This window comes from Carassius gibelio, chromosome A1 (assembly GCF_023724105.1).
Source record: "Carassius gibelio isolate Cgi1373 ecotype wild population from Czech Republic chromosome A1, carGib1.2-hapl.c, whole genome shotgun sequence".
Lineage (NCBI taxonomy): Eukaryota > Metazoa > Chordata > Actinopteri > Cypriniformes > Cyprinidae > Carassius > Carassius gibelio.
Window position 1 is genome coordinate 19,899,849 of NC_068371.1, and position 16,380 is coordinate 19,916,228.

General features: G+C 35.7%; 1 long non-coding RNA gene across 2 annotated transcripts in view; it reads left to right on the forward strand.

Annotated features, from left to right (window-relative positions):
• LOC128017015 (uncharacterized) overlaps positions 1–16,380 on the forward strand; it is a 216,920-nt gene that overhangs the window by 196,844 nt on the left and 3,696 nt on the right. The gene's annotated exons all lie outside the window — the stretch shown is intronic.

The window sequence follows — 16,380 nt, forward strand, 5'->3', positions numbered from 1 at the left end:
GTGCATTTAAGGCAATAACTTATTTTAAAAAGCTCTTAAACAAGAATAAATACGTTAGTTTTGAACTTGTGACACTGTGCGCGCTGATCGGAGGCAGTGATTTCAGATAGGCAGCCGCGAATATTTCATTTTCACACAAACAGTTCAAAAACATCTTAATTTAGCTCTTGGTGTGCTCTAATTGGTGAATTGTGTGATATCGCTGCAATACTTTATTTTTAATAGCTATAAAACAAGAATAAACTCGTTTTTTCTGAGCTCATCATTCCACACGCTGGTGCTCAGAGCGGTGATTCATCTCTCGTGTTTCTCACGTATCACTGACCACACATCAATTATTAATGAGCCCTGACCTGATAATAATCATATATGTTGGTTTAGCTTGTCAGTGTGAATTAAATCCAAGTATTTATTTGTATTTAACCGATTTAAAAGTGAAACCAAAAGACAGTCTCCTCCCTTTTTTAGTCCGGTAACTGCACCTGTAGGGGCGCATTTTCTCTCTCAGACAATGGAAGTCTAAGCACACACACTCAAACAGAGGGACAGAGTGAGATGAGATGTCTGACAGTTTTTTAATTTTCTGTTATCCATACAGTGTTGTAAAGTCATGAAACTATGCATATTTACTCAGAATAACTTTTTTTTCTGTATGAAAAAAGGTTTTGAAGTGTTTGGAATTTAAAAATGCAGGGAAATTAATAATTCCATCTTTACAGTCATTTAAAAAAATCCCCACGACAAAACCATCCAAGCTATCCAAAACCCATTCACAATTTAAGTTCCTCAATGTTTTTTCAACATGTAGACAAAGTTTGATGTGTATAGTGTTACTCTCCTCTGAGCAGTATGCATTAATTCACAGCTAAATGTAAAAAACAATCCACATTCAAATCAAAATAGCCGACTTCCTGTTGGTCGTAGCTGATGACTGTGAATTAGAAAGTTGTCCGTCTTGATAAGAACAATTTTTGTACTGAGTTTGGTGTCTGTAGCTAAAACTAACCCCCCCACTTTTGACAAAAGGTGGCGCTATAGAGTGCCTCTTCCACGCCCTCTTATGAACTTTTGCCAGTGTCTAGCTGTCACTAATACTGATATGTGTTCTGAGTTTGATGAAATTCTAAGCATGTTATATGCCTCAAAATCACCTGAGAAGTATTCCAGTTTGACATGTTGCCACGGCAACAATATTTTTAGATATCCAATTTCCCCCAGCAGATTCATATCGGCTGTGTTTTAACATTATTCTGATGAAGTTTGAAGCAAATCGAGTAAAAATAAGATGCTGAATTCAAAGCATTTTGAAAATGACACACTTCCTGCTGCCAGTTGGTGGCGCTATAACTTTGACTCCTAATAGTCACATATATGTGATCGACATCATACAATGAATAATCTGATGAAGTTTGATTGAAATCAGGAAATGTATGTGGATGGTATTAGACACTTCCTGTTTCTCAATTCTCGCCATAATTTCAACGCCTCGCCACGAGCAAACCGTTCGTGATATCAAAAATCCCCTGGCAATTTTTCATCCCCAATGTATTGAGATCATGTTGACCGAGTTTGGTGGTAAACGAGTAAAAAACCTATGACAAGTATATCAAATTCCAGAGCATGCGCTTTTTACATAACTCTAAATAGCTGACTTCCTGTTGGGCGGAGCCCAATGACATGCAATACGAAAATTGTTCGGCACAATGAGATCTATATGTGTACTGAGTTTCATATGAATATGTGCAAGTATGTGTGAGCTATACATCAACATTTATGACTGTGTTCCAGGGGGCGCCGTAGAGCCCCTGTGCCACGCCTGGGTCCCAGCCTCTGCAGGCTCCTAAAGGGCACAGATTTCAAAATGTGTGCAAATTTTCAAGAGTTTTTGAGTATGTTAGGGACCCCAAAAGCCCCCACAACTTTGACCAAAAATATGAATAATAAACCCTAAATAGCTAACTTCCTGTTGGGCGGAGCCTATGACATGCAGTACGAAAGTTGTTTGGTTTAATGAGATCTACATGTGTACCGAGTTTCATGTGTCTACGTGCAAGTATGTAAGATATATGGCCCTCAGTATTCCAGGGGGCGCTGTAGAGCCCCTGTGCCACGCCCGTGTATCAGTCTCTGCCCGACCCTAATGGCCGCAGGTTCCAATCTGTGTGCCAATTTTCAAGAGTTTTCGAGCATGTTAAGGACCCCAAAAGCCCCCGTAACGTTAGAAAAAAATAATAATAATAATAATAATAAAAAATAATCCTAAGGAAAACAATAGGGCTCTCGCCCTCCAGGCTTGAGCCCTAATAACAATTTAAAATATAGATTTTTTTTTTCCTGATTATTAAAGGGATGATTAGGTATCTCTCTCTCTCTCTCTCTCTCTGCCAGACAGCCCCTCCCTACAGTCCACACACACTGTCACAGTCACCAACCCCCTCACACTCCCCCTCCCTCTCCCCCTCCCTTCCCTCACACAGACAGGGTGGCCAGAGTGAGATCATGTCAGTTGAGAAGTCTGACAGTTTTTTAATTTTCTTTTATCCATACAGTGTTGTAAAGTCGTGAAACTATGCATATTTCCTCAGAATGATTTGATCTTTGTATGAAAAAATGCTTTGAAGTGTTTGGAAGCTGCAATTTAAACATACAAGACAATTAATGTTTCCCTTTTTACTGCCATTTCAAAAATTCACCACGACAAAACCGTTCAAGCTAACCAAAATCCGTTCGCAATTTAAGTTCCTCAATGGTTTTTCTTAATGTAGACAAAGTTTGGTGTGTATAGTGTACTTCCCCTGGGAGGAGTATGCATTAATTCACAAAAGAAAATTCCCAAAAATCCATATTCAAGTCAAAATAGCCAACTTCCTGTTGGTCGTAGCTTATGACTGCGAATTAGAAAGTTGTCCGTCTTGATAAGAACAATTTATGTACCAAGTTTGGTGTCTGTAGCTAAAACTAATCCCCCCACTTTTGACAAAAGGTGGCGCTATAGAGTGCCTCTTCCACGCCCTTTAAAAAGCTTTTGCCATGGTCTAGCTATCTTTAATACTGATATCTGTTTCGAGTTTCATGTAAATCTGAGCTAGTTATCTGCCTAAAAATCACCAGAACAGAACATTCAAGTTTGACACGTTGCCATGGCAACACTATATTAGATATAAATATCCCCACGACAGATTGTCTTCGGCCGTGTTTTGTCATTATTCTGATGAAGTTTGAAGCAAATCAAGTAAAAATAAGATGCTGAATTCAAAGCGTTCTGAAAATGATTCACTTCCTGCTGCCAGTTGGTGGCGCTATAACTTTGACTCCTAAAAGTCACATATATACGATCGGTATCATACAACGAACAAACCAATTAAGTTTGATCAAATTCAGCAAATGTATGTGGATGTTATTATACATTTCCTGTTTCTCATTTCTCGCCATAATTTCAACGCCTCGCCACGGGCAAACCGTTCGAGATATCAAAAATCTCTTCGCAATTTAGCATCCCCAATGTCTTGAGATCGTGTTCACCGAGTTTTGTGGTGAACTGGTGGAGTTCCTCAGAGGAGTATATCAAATTCCAGAGCATGTGTTTTTCATAAAACCCTAAATAGCCAACTTCCTGTTGGGCGGAGCTTATGACATGCAGTGTGAAAGTTGTTTGGTTTGATGAGTTATATATATGTACCAAGTTTCATATGTATACGTGCAAGTATGCATGATATATGGCCCTCGGTACTACAGGGGGCGCTGTAGAGCCCCTGTGCCACGCCCGTGTATCAGACTCTGCCCGGCCCTAATGGCCGCAGGTTCCAAGGTGTGTGCCAATTTTCAAGAGTTTTTGAGCATGTTAAGGGCCCCAAAAGCCCCCGAAACCTTAGAAAAAAATTAGAAGAATAAAAAAAAAAAAAAAAAAAAAAAAAAATAATCCTAAGGAAAACAATAGGGCTCTCGCCCTCCAGGCTTGAGCCCTAAATATAGCTGCAAGCAGCGATGTCGGGCTCAAGCCATCAGTGCAACGCCACCCCGGTGGCATCGGGAAAACTGTGCCCAGCGGGCATAAGAATTTACAGTAACCCTCTGACAATCAAGTTTTAAGGGATGCGGCAGTTAAAGTGTTAATCCGACCAATCTAGACTTTGAAATCACATACACAGAACAATATATATATAACTTTAGTAACACTTTATTTTTATATTTATAAAAAATGTATAAGGTGTGCATTGTAGCTGACACCTATATGAACACATTACAATTGTTTTATGACTGCAAGTCTTTCTTCTCAAATGCTATTGAGCTTCAAATTTGCATTTGAGCCCATGTGAAAAAGTAGCATAATTTACATATGACTTACAGTTTGTTGTAATAAATATGAAACATTCAAATTAATTGTGCATTATAGCTGTCACCTAGATGGACAATTACAGTTGTTTTTATGACTGTAAGTCATTCTCTTCAAATGCTACTGACATTAGAAAAGTGTATAACAATATCACATGTAACTTTAGAGACCGGCCCTAAATTTGAGACTCTCGAATGTCCAATGTCAAGACAACTTTATGCCTGTTTTTTTTCTTTAGATTTCTTTTCTCTGTGCCGGATTGCTGATGTCCTATACCCAGGCATAGATGTCCATCCATCAATTACGAACATTCAGCCGCAAACATGAGGTGTGAGCGGTCGCGAGCACAGATGGGAGAATGGCGCATATTTTTTTTTTTTTTTTGAGCAACTGGGATGGTGCCCCCTCTGGGAGTTGGTGCCCTACGAAGACTGCATACTCTGCATATAGGGAGCAGCAGTACTATCTGGAAGATATATTCCTCAAACCATCGTACAAGAGAAGGTGATGCTAGTCCTTCATGAATCGCTCAAAACCTATTCAAGTGTACAGTTTCCTTTTATTGCATCTTGAAATAAATATTTCTGAATTCTGAATCAAACTGGGTTGTGTTTATTCATTTATTTTATAAGACAACTGAGACTTTAATCTATTTTGTAATATATGTGCTTTTAAACCAAGAACAATTTATTTATAGATGTATTACTGCTTAATAATGACTATTATTAAGGGAAAAGGCTTTATAATCATGAACTATTTACTAATGCTTAGCTAATGAGTGCAGTTATTATGAAGTGTTACCAATGCATTTACTAATGTTAACAAATTAGACATTATTTTACAGTGTTACCAAATCCTTAAATAAATTATTAGTGTTTTGTAATGATTTTAATGACTTATAAGCATTTGTGAAATAGTTTTGCTTGCATTGCAGCTTTATCTGTCAGTTGAAGAGTTTTACTGTTACATCCATGAGATTAATAAATGTCATGTCACGTCACAGGTTGTCATAGGTCAGTATCAAATGAGTTTGAAATTATTATTTGCAGCACAAATAAGGATTCTTAGGATGTTTTCAAATCCCTAAAACTGTCAGAAAAGGATAAGGCCTAAGAGATTTCTTAACCTGTAATGAAAGGAAAAAACACCACCATTAGCAACAACAAAAACAATAACAATTTAAAATACAGATTTTTTTTTTTTCCTGATTATTAAAGGGATGATTAGGTCTCTCTCTCTCTCTCTCTCTCTCTCTCTGGCAGTGAGGTTTTAAAGGATAAGGCAGTTAAAGGGTTAATCAGAATCATCAAGACTTTAAAATCACATTCACAGAACAATATATATAACTTTAGTGACACTTTACAATAATATTTCATTTCTAAACATTATGTTAACATGAACAATATTTATATAGCATTCATTCATGTCAGTTAATATTCCAAACTTAAACATTAAAACATTGTTTTATTGTGATTTTTTTCCAAGCACATTTTACCAATTCCAAACCATATCAATCTTAATAACTACCATTATTTTTTATTTAATCATTTATGAGTGCTATACAATAGTCCAGGAAAGCTGGAAGAGAAAAACTCCTTATATTCATGTGTGCAGAATTATTAGGCATGTTTTCTTTTACAGATGAAATGCGCTAAAATAGACTTTTAACTCAAACTGTAAGGTCGAAAATTATGAAATACCCATGAGAAATATCAAACACAAATGCAATACAGAAATGGATAAGTTAAGACTTGACCATTGTACAAAAAATACTGACTGGGTCATGAGGTCAGAAAAGAAGAAGAAAAAAGCAGGTCAAGAAGAACTGACAAAAAGAATTGCAAAATAATTAGTAATTAATGTGAAGATTAATTTTTAGTCAATTCTGCAAGACAGACTTTCAGGAAAGGAGGTGGAATAAAAATGAGCTCCTAAATCTTAATCCTGGATTCTGGAAGATATATTCCTCAAACCATCGAACAAGAGGAGGTGGTGCTGGTCCTTCACGAGTCACTCTAATCTGTTCATAAAGCCTATATATAAAGACTTAATATATAGTATTTCACAATACTTCATGGTATTCTAATTAAATCATTTTTTGGAATCTTAAGTCTCTCAGAGCCTGACACAGAGTAATTCTGGAGACTCCAGGAAAGTGGCAGTTCTGTAAAATGTTGGCGCTGGAGACTAAATGCTCCCTGATAGTTTCACACCTAATTCACTTAACACACACACAAACACACACACACACATTACCCACAGTGACAGAGGGACAGAGTGACATCAGATGTATGATAGTTTTTTTTAATTTTCTATCATCCATACAGTGTTGTATAGTCATGAAACTATGGTCATGAGACCAGTCATTCTGAGGAAATATGCCTCAGAATGACTGGTCTTCTATGTGTACATTTTTTTTTTTTTAAGTGTTTAGAAGCTGCACTTTGAAAAAATAAAAAGACATTTACTGGTTCCTTTTTTACTATTATTTCAAAAAATCATCACGGCAAAACCATTCAAGCTATCCAAAATTCATTCACACCTATTCTGTAAGATTAATTCTTTAAACAGTGGTAAAAGAGGATGTGGTGCTGAACCTTCAAGAGTCACTCAAAACGTATCTGTCCATAAAGCCTATAAAGAATTATTCTTAATATACAGTTCAAAATACTTCAGCTTGTTATTCTAATTAAGTGAGGGTCATTTTATCAGTAAAATATATACAATTCATTTTTTTTGAAAGATTTCTATAAATGATTTAAATCATACTCGTTTCTACAATAATTATTTAAAAGTAATCCTATAGCTCCCTCTGGTGGCCATTATAGGTACTAAGAATTGCAAGCTTGATTTATAAGTTATGATAGTTTAAATTTTATGCTGGCTCTTGAAAGTGATAAAGCTATGAAACTTACTGTGCTTCCTTCAAATGAGGACTTCTACTTATATAAAAAATTATGAAGATTTAGAATGAAAAATTGTAAAGATATAGTAAAATAACTATTGTATTTTTTTATGTTACTTTAATAAATCTCTATGGCAACACCATTTAAGCTATCCTAAACCCATTCACAATTTAACATCTCAGTATATAGGCATAATGTTGAAAAAGGAGTATGGAGTAGTATGAGTAGGAGTATGAATTCATTTGCAGGCTTTATCATAAATCCACAATAAAATTTCTGAGTTCTGTATCAATCTGTGTTGTTGTTTGTTTATTTTTATCTTTTATTTTTCATAGGAAGATAACTTACTCTCATTTTTAATAAATGTGCTTATAAACCAAGGACAAGCTATTTATAGCTGTATTTATAAACTGCTTACTACTGACTATTGATATTGGGACAAGGCTTTATAAAGCATGAACTGACTATTTAATAATGAGTGCAGTTATTATAAAGTGTTATCAATGAATTTGCTAATGTTAACAAATTAGACATTATTTTACAGTGTTATCAAATCCTTAAATGACTCATAAGCATTTGTGAAAGTTCTGCTTGCATTACAGCTTAGTATTGATCTGTGAGCTGAACAGATTTACTGTTACATCCATGAGATTATGTAAATTAAAATAAATATAATGTCACAGGATGTCATAGGTCAGTATCAAATGAGTTTGAAATTATTATTTGCAGCACAAATAAGGTTTTTTTAGGATTTTTAAAAATCCCTAAAACTGTCAGAAAAAGGTTAAGGCCTAAGCTATTTCTATGTGAGTGGCTAATTTTATTTTTGTTTTTATAATTGTAATACACAAACTATGAAATTATACAAAATGTATAAAAAGATAAATAAATAAATACGCACACATTAAAAAAGCAGCCAAGTCGAATGAGTTTCCTTTTTTATATAGATTAAAATTGAAGACAGAAACAAGTGGTAAATGTGGTCACTTTAATATTCAAATCCAGTAGATCCAGTTTATGTTCATGTGGCTGTTTTCGTTTATAGTCGCCAAGCTATTATGTGTTTTGAAATAATCTTGTCCGTGATGTGTTCGTTCGTAGGACGAAAGGCAGAATCCTGCAGCTCCAGAGATACATGTTATTCTGCCAGTCGCGCTTTCAAATAGTCTTGCACACTTAAACAGGTCACAAACACCTGCATTTAGCTCTTGTTGTGTTACAATGGGTTTATTGTGTGCATTTGTGGTAATATTTTATTTAAAAAAGCTCTTAAACAAGAATAAATTCGTTTGTTTTGAGCTGGACACTGTACGCGCTGATCGGAGGCGGTGATTTCAGATAGGCAGCCACAAATATTTCATTTTCACACAAACAGTTCAAAAACATCTTAATTTAGCTCTTGGTGTGTTCTAATTGGTTGATTGTGTGATATCGCTGTAATAATTTATTTTTAAAAGCTTTAAAACAGGAATAAATTCGTTTTCTCTGAGCTCTTTACTCCAGACGCTCGTGATCACAGCGGTGATTCATCTCTCCTATTTCTCACGTATCTCTGGCCAGAAATAATTTATCCATGAGCCCTGAACCGGTAATAATCAGATATGTTGGTTTAGCTTGTCAGTGTGAATTAAATCTAAGTATTTGTTTGTATTTTTAACCGATTTAAAAGTGAAAGTAAAAGTTCGGGAATTGAACCTGTAGGGGCGCTATTTCTCTCAGACAATGGAAGTCTGAAGCACATATACTCAAACAGAGGGACAGCGTGAGATGAGATGTCTGACAGTTTTTTAATTTTCTGTTATCCATACAGTGTTGTAAAGTCGTGAAACTATGCATATTTCCTCAGAATGACTTTTTCATCTGTATGAAAAAATTATTTGACGTGTTTGGAAGCTGCAATTTAAAAATACAATAATGATTCCCTTTGTAAGGTCATTTAAAAAAATCACCACGGCAAAACCATTCAAGCTATCCAAAATCCATTCACAATTTAAGTTCCTATCAGAAATACTGATGTGTGTTCAGAGTTTTGTGAAATTCTAAGTATGTTATTTGCCTCAAAATCACCTGAGAAGTATTCCAGTTTGACATGTTGCCACGGCAACAATTTTTTAGATATCAATATCCCCCTTGCAGATTTATATCGGCTGTGTTTTAACATTATTCTGATGAAGTTTGAAGCAAATCGAGTAATAATAAGATGCTGAATTCAAATCATTTTGAAAATGACACACTTCCTTCTGCCAGTTGGTGGCGCTATAACTTTGACTCCTAATAGTCACATATATGCGATCGACATTATACAACGAATAATCTGATGAAGTTTGATTAAAATCAGGAAATGTATGTGGATGGTATTAGACACTTCCTGTTTCTAATTTCTTGCCATAATTTCAACGCCTCGCCACGAGCAAACCGTTCGAGATATCAAAAATCCCCTGGCAATTTTTCATCCCCAGTGTCTTGAGATCATGTTGACCGAGTTTGGCGGCAATCGAGAAAAAAACCTATGACAAGTATTTCAAATTCCAGAGCATGCGCTTTTTACATAACTCTAAATAGCTGACTTCCTGTTGGGTGGAGCCTATGACATGCAATATGAAAGTTGTTCGGCACGATGAGATCTATATGTGTACTGAGTTTCATATGAATATGTGCAAGTATGTGTGAGCTATACATCAACATTTCTGACTGTGTTCCAGGGGGCGCCGTAGAGCCCCTGTGCCACGCCCGGGTCCCAGCCTCTGCAGGCTCCTAAAGGCCACAGATTCCAAAGTGTGCGCGAATTTTCAAGAGTTTTTGAGTATGTTAAGGACCCCAAAAGCCCCCACAACTTTGACGAAAAATTTGAATACTAAACCCTAAATAGCCAACTTCCTGTTGGGCGGAGCCTATGATATGCAATACAAAAGTTGTTTGGATTGATGAGATTTATATGTGTACCGAGTTTCATACGTCTACGAGCAAGAATGTATGATATATGGCCCTCCATATTCCAGGGGGCGCTGTAGAGCCCCTGTGCCACGCCCGTGTATCAGTCTCTGCCCGGCCCTAATGGCCGCAGGTTCCAATCTGTGTGCCAATTTTCAAGACTTTTTAAGCACGTTAAGGGCCCCAAAAGCCCCCGAGACGTTGGAAAAAAATAATAATAATAATAATAATAATAATAATAATAATAAAAAATAATCCTAAGGAAAACAATAGGCCTCTCGCCCTTTGGGCTTGAGCCCTAAATATAGCTGCAAGCAGCGATGGCGGGCTCAAGCCGTCAGTGCAACGCCACCCCGGTGGCATCGGGAAAACTGTGCCCAGCGGGCATAAGCATTTACAGTAACCCTCTGGCAATCAAGTTTTGAAGGGATACGGCAGTTAAAGGGTTAATCCGACCCATCTAGACTTTGAAATCACATACACAGAACAATATATATAACTTTAGTAACACTTTATTTTAATATATATATAAATGTATAAGGTGTGCATTGTAGCTGACACCTAAATTAACACATTAAAATTGTTTTATGACTGCAAGTCTTTCTCCTCAAATGCTATTGAGTCCAGGTGAAAAAGTAGCATAATTTATATATGACTTACAGTTTGTTTTAATAAATATCAAACATTCAATTTAATTGTGCATTATAGCTGTCACGTAGATGAACAATTACAGTTCTTTTTATGACTGTAAGTAATTCTCTTCAAATGCTACTGATGTTAGAAAAGTGTATAACAATATCACATGTAACTTTAGAGAAGGTCCCTAAATTTGAGACTCGTGAATGTCCAATGTCAAGCCAAATTTATGCCTGTTTTTGTTTTGTTTTTTACTTTATTTTTCTTTTCTCTGTGCCGGATTGCTGATGTCTTTTACCCGGGCATAGATGTCCATCCATCAATTACGAACATTCATCCGCAAATGTCCGAGCGGTCAGGAGCGCGGATGGGAGAATGGCGCATGTTTTATTTTTTTTTGAGCTACTGGGATGGTGCCCCCTCTGGGAGTTGGTGCCCTACGAAGACTGCGTATTCTGCATATAGGGAGCGGCGGTACTATCTGGAAGATATATTCCTCAAACCGTCGTACAAGAGGAGGTGATGCTAGTACTTTAAGAATCTCTCAAAACCTATCTGTTCATAAAGCCTATATATAAAGTCTTAATATAGTATTCCACAATATGTTGTGCTATTCTAATATTATTGCGTTTTTTTATTGACATTGTTATTTGCTGTTATTTTTTGTTTTAATATTGTTACTGTTGTTACTTGTTGTACGGTGACCTTGAGTGGTTTGAAAGGCTCCTTAAATAAAATGCATTATTATTATTATTATAATTATTATTATTATTATTATTATTATTATTATTATTATTATTATTATTGTCTGTACACTTGATAAATAAATTAATATAAACTTATGCAAATGTATATATATATATATATATATATATATATATATATATATATATATATATATATATATATATATATATATATATAGATATATATATATAGATATATATATTGTACAGGTTTCTTTTATTGCATCTTGAAATAAATGTTTCTGAGTTCTGTGTTTGTTTATTTTTTTTGTATTATTATTATTTTTTTAGTTAGATTACAGCCTTTAATCTCCTCAAAATAAATGTGCATATAAACCATGAACAATTTAATTATAGCTGTATTTATAAAATGCTTACTAATGACTATTAATTTTGGGAGAAGGCTATATAAAGCAGCAACAGTTGATGTTGAGGCCTAAGATATTTCTTAAGCTGTAATGATGAAAAAACAACAACAACAACAACACAAAATTGCTTATTTTTTTTCTGCTGGTGATTAAAGAGATGATTAAGTCTCCCTCCCTCTCTCTCTCTCTCTCTCTCTCTCTGACAGCAAGCCCATCCCCTCTCCCACACATTCACACAAACTCAGCACACACACTTAACACACAAACACTTAACACACAAACACACACACACATTACCCACAGTGACAGAGGGACAGAGTGACATCAGATGTATGGTAGTTTTTTAATTTTCTCTCATCCATATAGTGTTGTATAGTCATGAAACTATGCATATTTCCTCAGCATGACTTGTCTTCTATGTGTACATTTTGTTGAAGTGTTTAGATGCTGCACTCAAAAAAATAAAAGACATTTACTGGTTCCTTTTTTACTGTTATTTCAAAAAATCACCATCCAAAATTCATTCACACCTGTTCTGTAAGATAAATTCTTTAAACAGTGGTAAAAGAGGATGTGGTACTGATCCTTCAAGAGTCACTCCAAACTTATCTGTCCATAAAGCCTATAAAGAATTATTCTTAATACACAGCATTTCACAATACTTCAGCATATTATTCTAATTAAGTGAGGGTAATTTTATCAATTTTATCAAATACATATTTTTCTTTGAAAGATTTCTATAAATGATTTAAATCATATTCGTTTCTACAATAATTATTTAAAAGTAATCCTATAGCTCCATCTGGTGGCCATTATTGGTACTAAGAATTGCAAGCTTGATTTATATGTTATGATAGTTTTAATTTTATGCTGGCTCCTGGACATGATAAAGCTATGAAACTTACTGTGCTTCTTTCAAATGATGACTTCTACGTATATAAAAAATTATGAAGAGTTGGAATAAAGAATGTTAAAGATATAGTAAAATAACTATTGTATTTTTTTATGTTACTTTAATAAATCGCTATGGCCACACCATTTAAGGTATCTTAAACCCATTCGCAATTTAACATCTTCAGTATATTGGCATCATGTTGAAAAAGTTTGGTGTGAACTACTTGTGTCTTCTTGGAGGAGTATGATTCATTTACAGACTGATTTGATCATAAATCCACAATAACATTTCTGAGTTCTGTATTAATCTGTGTTGTTGTTTGTTTATTTTCATTTTTTTTATTTTTCATAGGAAGATAACTGACCCTTTACTCTCCTTTTTAATAAATGTGCTTATAAACCAAGATCAAGCTATTTATAGCTGTATTTATAAGCTGCTTATTAATGACCTTTTAGGTTGGACAAGACTTTATAAAGCATGAACTGACTATTTACTAATGAGTGCAGTTATTATAAAGTGTTACCAATGCATTTACTAATGTTAACAAATTAGACATTATTTTACAGTGTTACCAAATCCCTTAAATGATTTACAAGCATTTGTGAAAGTTCTGCTTGCATTACAGCTTAGTCTTCATCTGTGAGCTGAACAGTTTTACTGTTACATCCATGAGATTATGTAAATTAAGATAAATGTCATGTCACAGGATGGAATAGGTCAGTATCAAATGAGATTGAAATTATTATTTGCAGCACAAATAAGTATTTTTAGAATTTTGTTTTTAATTCCTGAAACTGTCAGAAAAGGATAAGGCCTAAGAGATTTCTTAAGCTGTAATGAAAACAGCAATTTAAAATACTTTTTTTTTTTCTGGTGATTAAAGAGATGATTAAGTCTCTCTCTCTCTCTCTCTCTCTCTTTCTCTCTCTCATTGTGTCTGCCACTCAGCTCATGCCCATCCCCCATTCACAGACACACACACACACTCATTCAGCACACATACATTCCTCAAACAGAGGGACAGAGTGAGTTGAGATGTCTGACAGTTTTTTAATTTTCTTTTAATCATACAGTGTTGTAAAGTCATGAAACTATGCATATGTCCTCAGAATGATTTGATCTCTGTATAATTTTTTTTTTAAGTGTTTGGAAGCTGCAATTTAAAAATACAAGACAATTAATGATTCCCTTTTTACTGTCATTTCAAAAAATCACCACGACAAAACCGTTCAAGCTAACCAAAATCCGTTCGCAATTTAAGTTCCTCAATGTTTTTTCAACATGTAGACAAAGTTTGGTGAGTATAGTGAACATTTCCTGTGAGGAGTATGCATTAAATCAGAGCTCAATTTAAATATTCAAATCAAAATAGCCGACTTCCTGTTGGTCGTAGCTGATGACTGTGAATTAGAAAGTTGTCCGTCTTGAAAAGAACAATTTATGTACCAAGTTTGGCGTCTGTAGCTAAAACTAACCCCCCCACTTTTGACAAAAGGTGGCGCTATAGAGTGCCTCCTTCACGCCCTTTTAAAAGCTTTTGCCATTGTCTAGCTATCACTAATACTGATATGTGTTTTGAGTTTCATGTAAATCTGAGCTTGTTGTCTGCCTCAAACTCACCATAAGAGAACATTCAATTTTGACACGTTGCCATGGCAACACTATATCAGATATCAATATCCCCACAACAGATTTACATCGGCCTTGTTTTGTCATTATTCTGATGAAGTTTTAAGTAAATAGAGTAAAAATAAGATGCTGAATTCAAAGCATTTGGAAAATGACACACTTCCTGCTGCCAGTTGGTGGCGCTATAATGTTGACTCTTAATAGTCACATATATACGATCAGTATCATACAACGAACAAACCAATGAAGTTTGATCAAATTCAGGAAATGTATGTGGATGTTATTAGACATTTCCTGTTTCTCATTTCTCGCCATAATTTCAACGCCTCGCCACGGGCAAACTGTTAGAGATATCAAAAATCCCCTCGCAATTTTCCATCCCCAATGTCTTGAGATCATGTTGACCGAGTTTGGTGGCAATCAAGTAAAAGACCTATGACAAGTATATCAAATTCCAGAGCATGCTTTTTATAAACAGCCCTAAATAGCTGACTTCCTGTTGGGCGGAGCCTATGACATAGAGTGCGAAAGTTGTTCGGCTCAATGAGATCTATAAGTGTACTGAGTTTCATATAAATACATGAAAGTGTGTGTGAGCTATGGTTCAAGATTTCTGAATGTGTTCCAGGGGGCGCTGTAGAGCCCCTGTGCCACGCCCGGGTCCCAGTCTCTGTGGCGTCCTGATGGCCGCAGATTCCAATGTGTGTGCCAATTTTCAAGAGTTTTTGAGCATGTTAAGGCCTCCAAAAACCCCCGGAAGGTTTAATAAAAAATAAAAAAAATAATAAGAAGAAGAAGAATAATCCTTAGAAGAACAATAGGGCTCTTCGCCCCTTCGGGCTTGAGCCCTAATAATAATAATTAAAGCTGCAAGCAGCGATGAACGGGCCCTCGCACCCGGGCTCACCGCCATCGTGTTGCTTTAGTAAAAAGGTGAACGTTGAGAAATATGCATTTAATGTCCTAAATATAAGTGGAATATATCAAAGTATATCCCATATATGTGCCAATCTTACCGTTGCCAGCAGGTGGCGCTATCATTATAATGGAATATTGGCCTTCAGATGTGTTCAGGCCAGGACTCTTATCGAACATGTGAAGTTTGGGGAAGATTGAACATTTTATGCTTGAGTTACAACAACTTCTCTTGCTGTGGCAAGACATCAAATTTTGTCATGGCACCATGGAAACGCCCTTTAACAAAAACTCAAGATCTCCAAAAGTTAACATTGCACAGGCCTTTAGATTAGACTGACCACAAAATATATGTTAATCTCAAAAAAATTATAGGAGTAGTTTGTCGCAGCGTAAAACATGTCACTTCCTGTTGCCAATAGGTGGCGCTATGACTATAACTGAATGTGGGCATGTAGATCTGTTAAGGGCAGAAGTTTTATCTAACATGTGAAGTTTGGGGCAGATTGGACATTGTATGTCTGAGTTACAGCAACTTCCTTTTTCATGGCGAAACATCGAAATTTGTCAGGCCACCATGGACACGCCCTTTAACGAAATCTAAAGATCTTCGCAATTTAACATCGCAAAGGGCTTAAGATTACACTGACCAGGTTTGGTGTTGATCTGAATAAATCTCTAGGAGGAGTTCGTTAAAGTACAACCCCTGAAAATGGCAAAAACAACGCCAATATTGCAGAGAAAATTCTAAATAACCGACTTCCTGTTGGGATTCGGATTTCGTACCAAGAGACTTTTTTGTAGGTATTGGTGTGTTACATGTGTATACCGATTTTTGTACATGTACGTGAAACATAGCTCGAGGCGCACTCTGTTGAAAGTGTATAGGTGGCGCTATCGAGCCATTTTGCCACACCTGATGGAATTTTGGCCTTCAGATGTGTTCAGGCCAGGACTCTTATCACACATGTGAAGTTTGGGGAAGATCGGACATTTTATGCCTGAGTTATAACATCTTTTA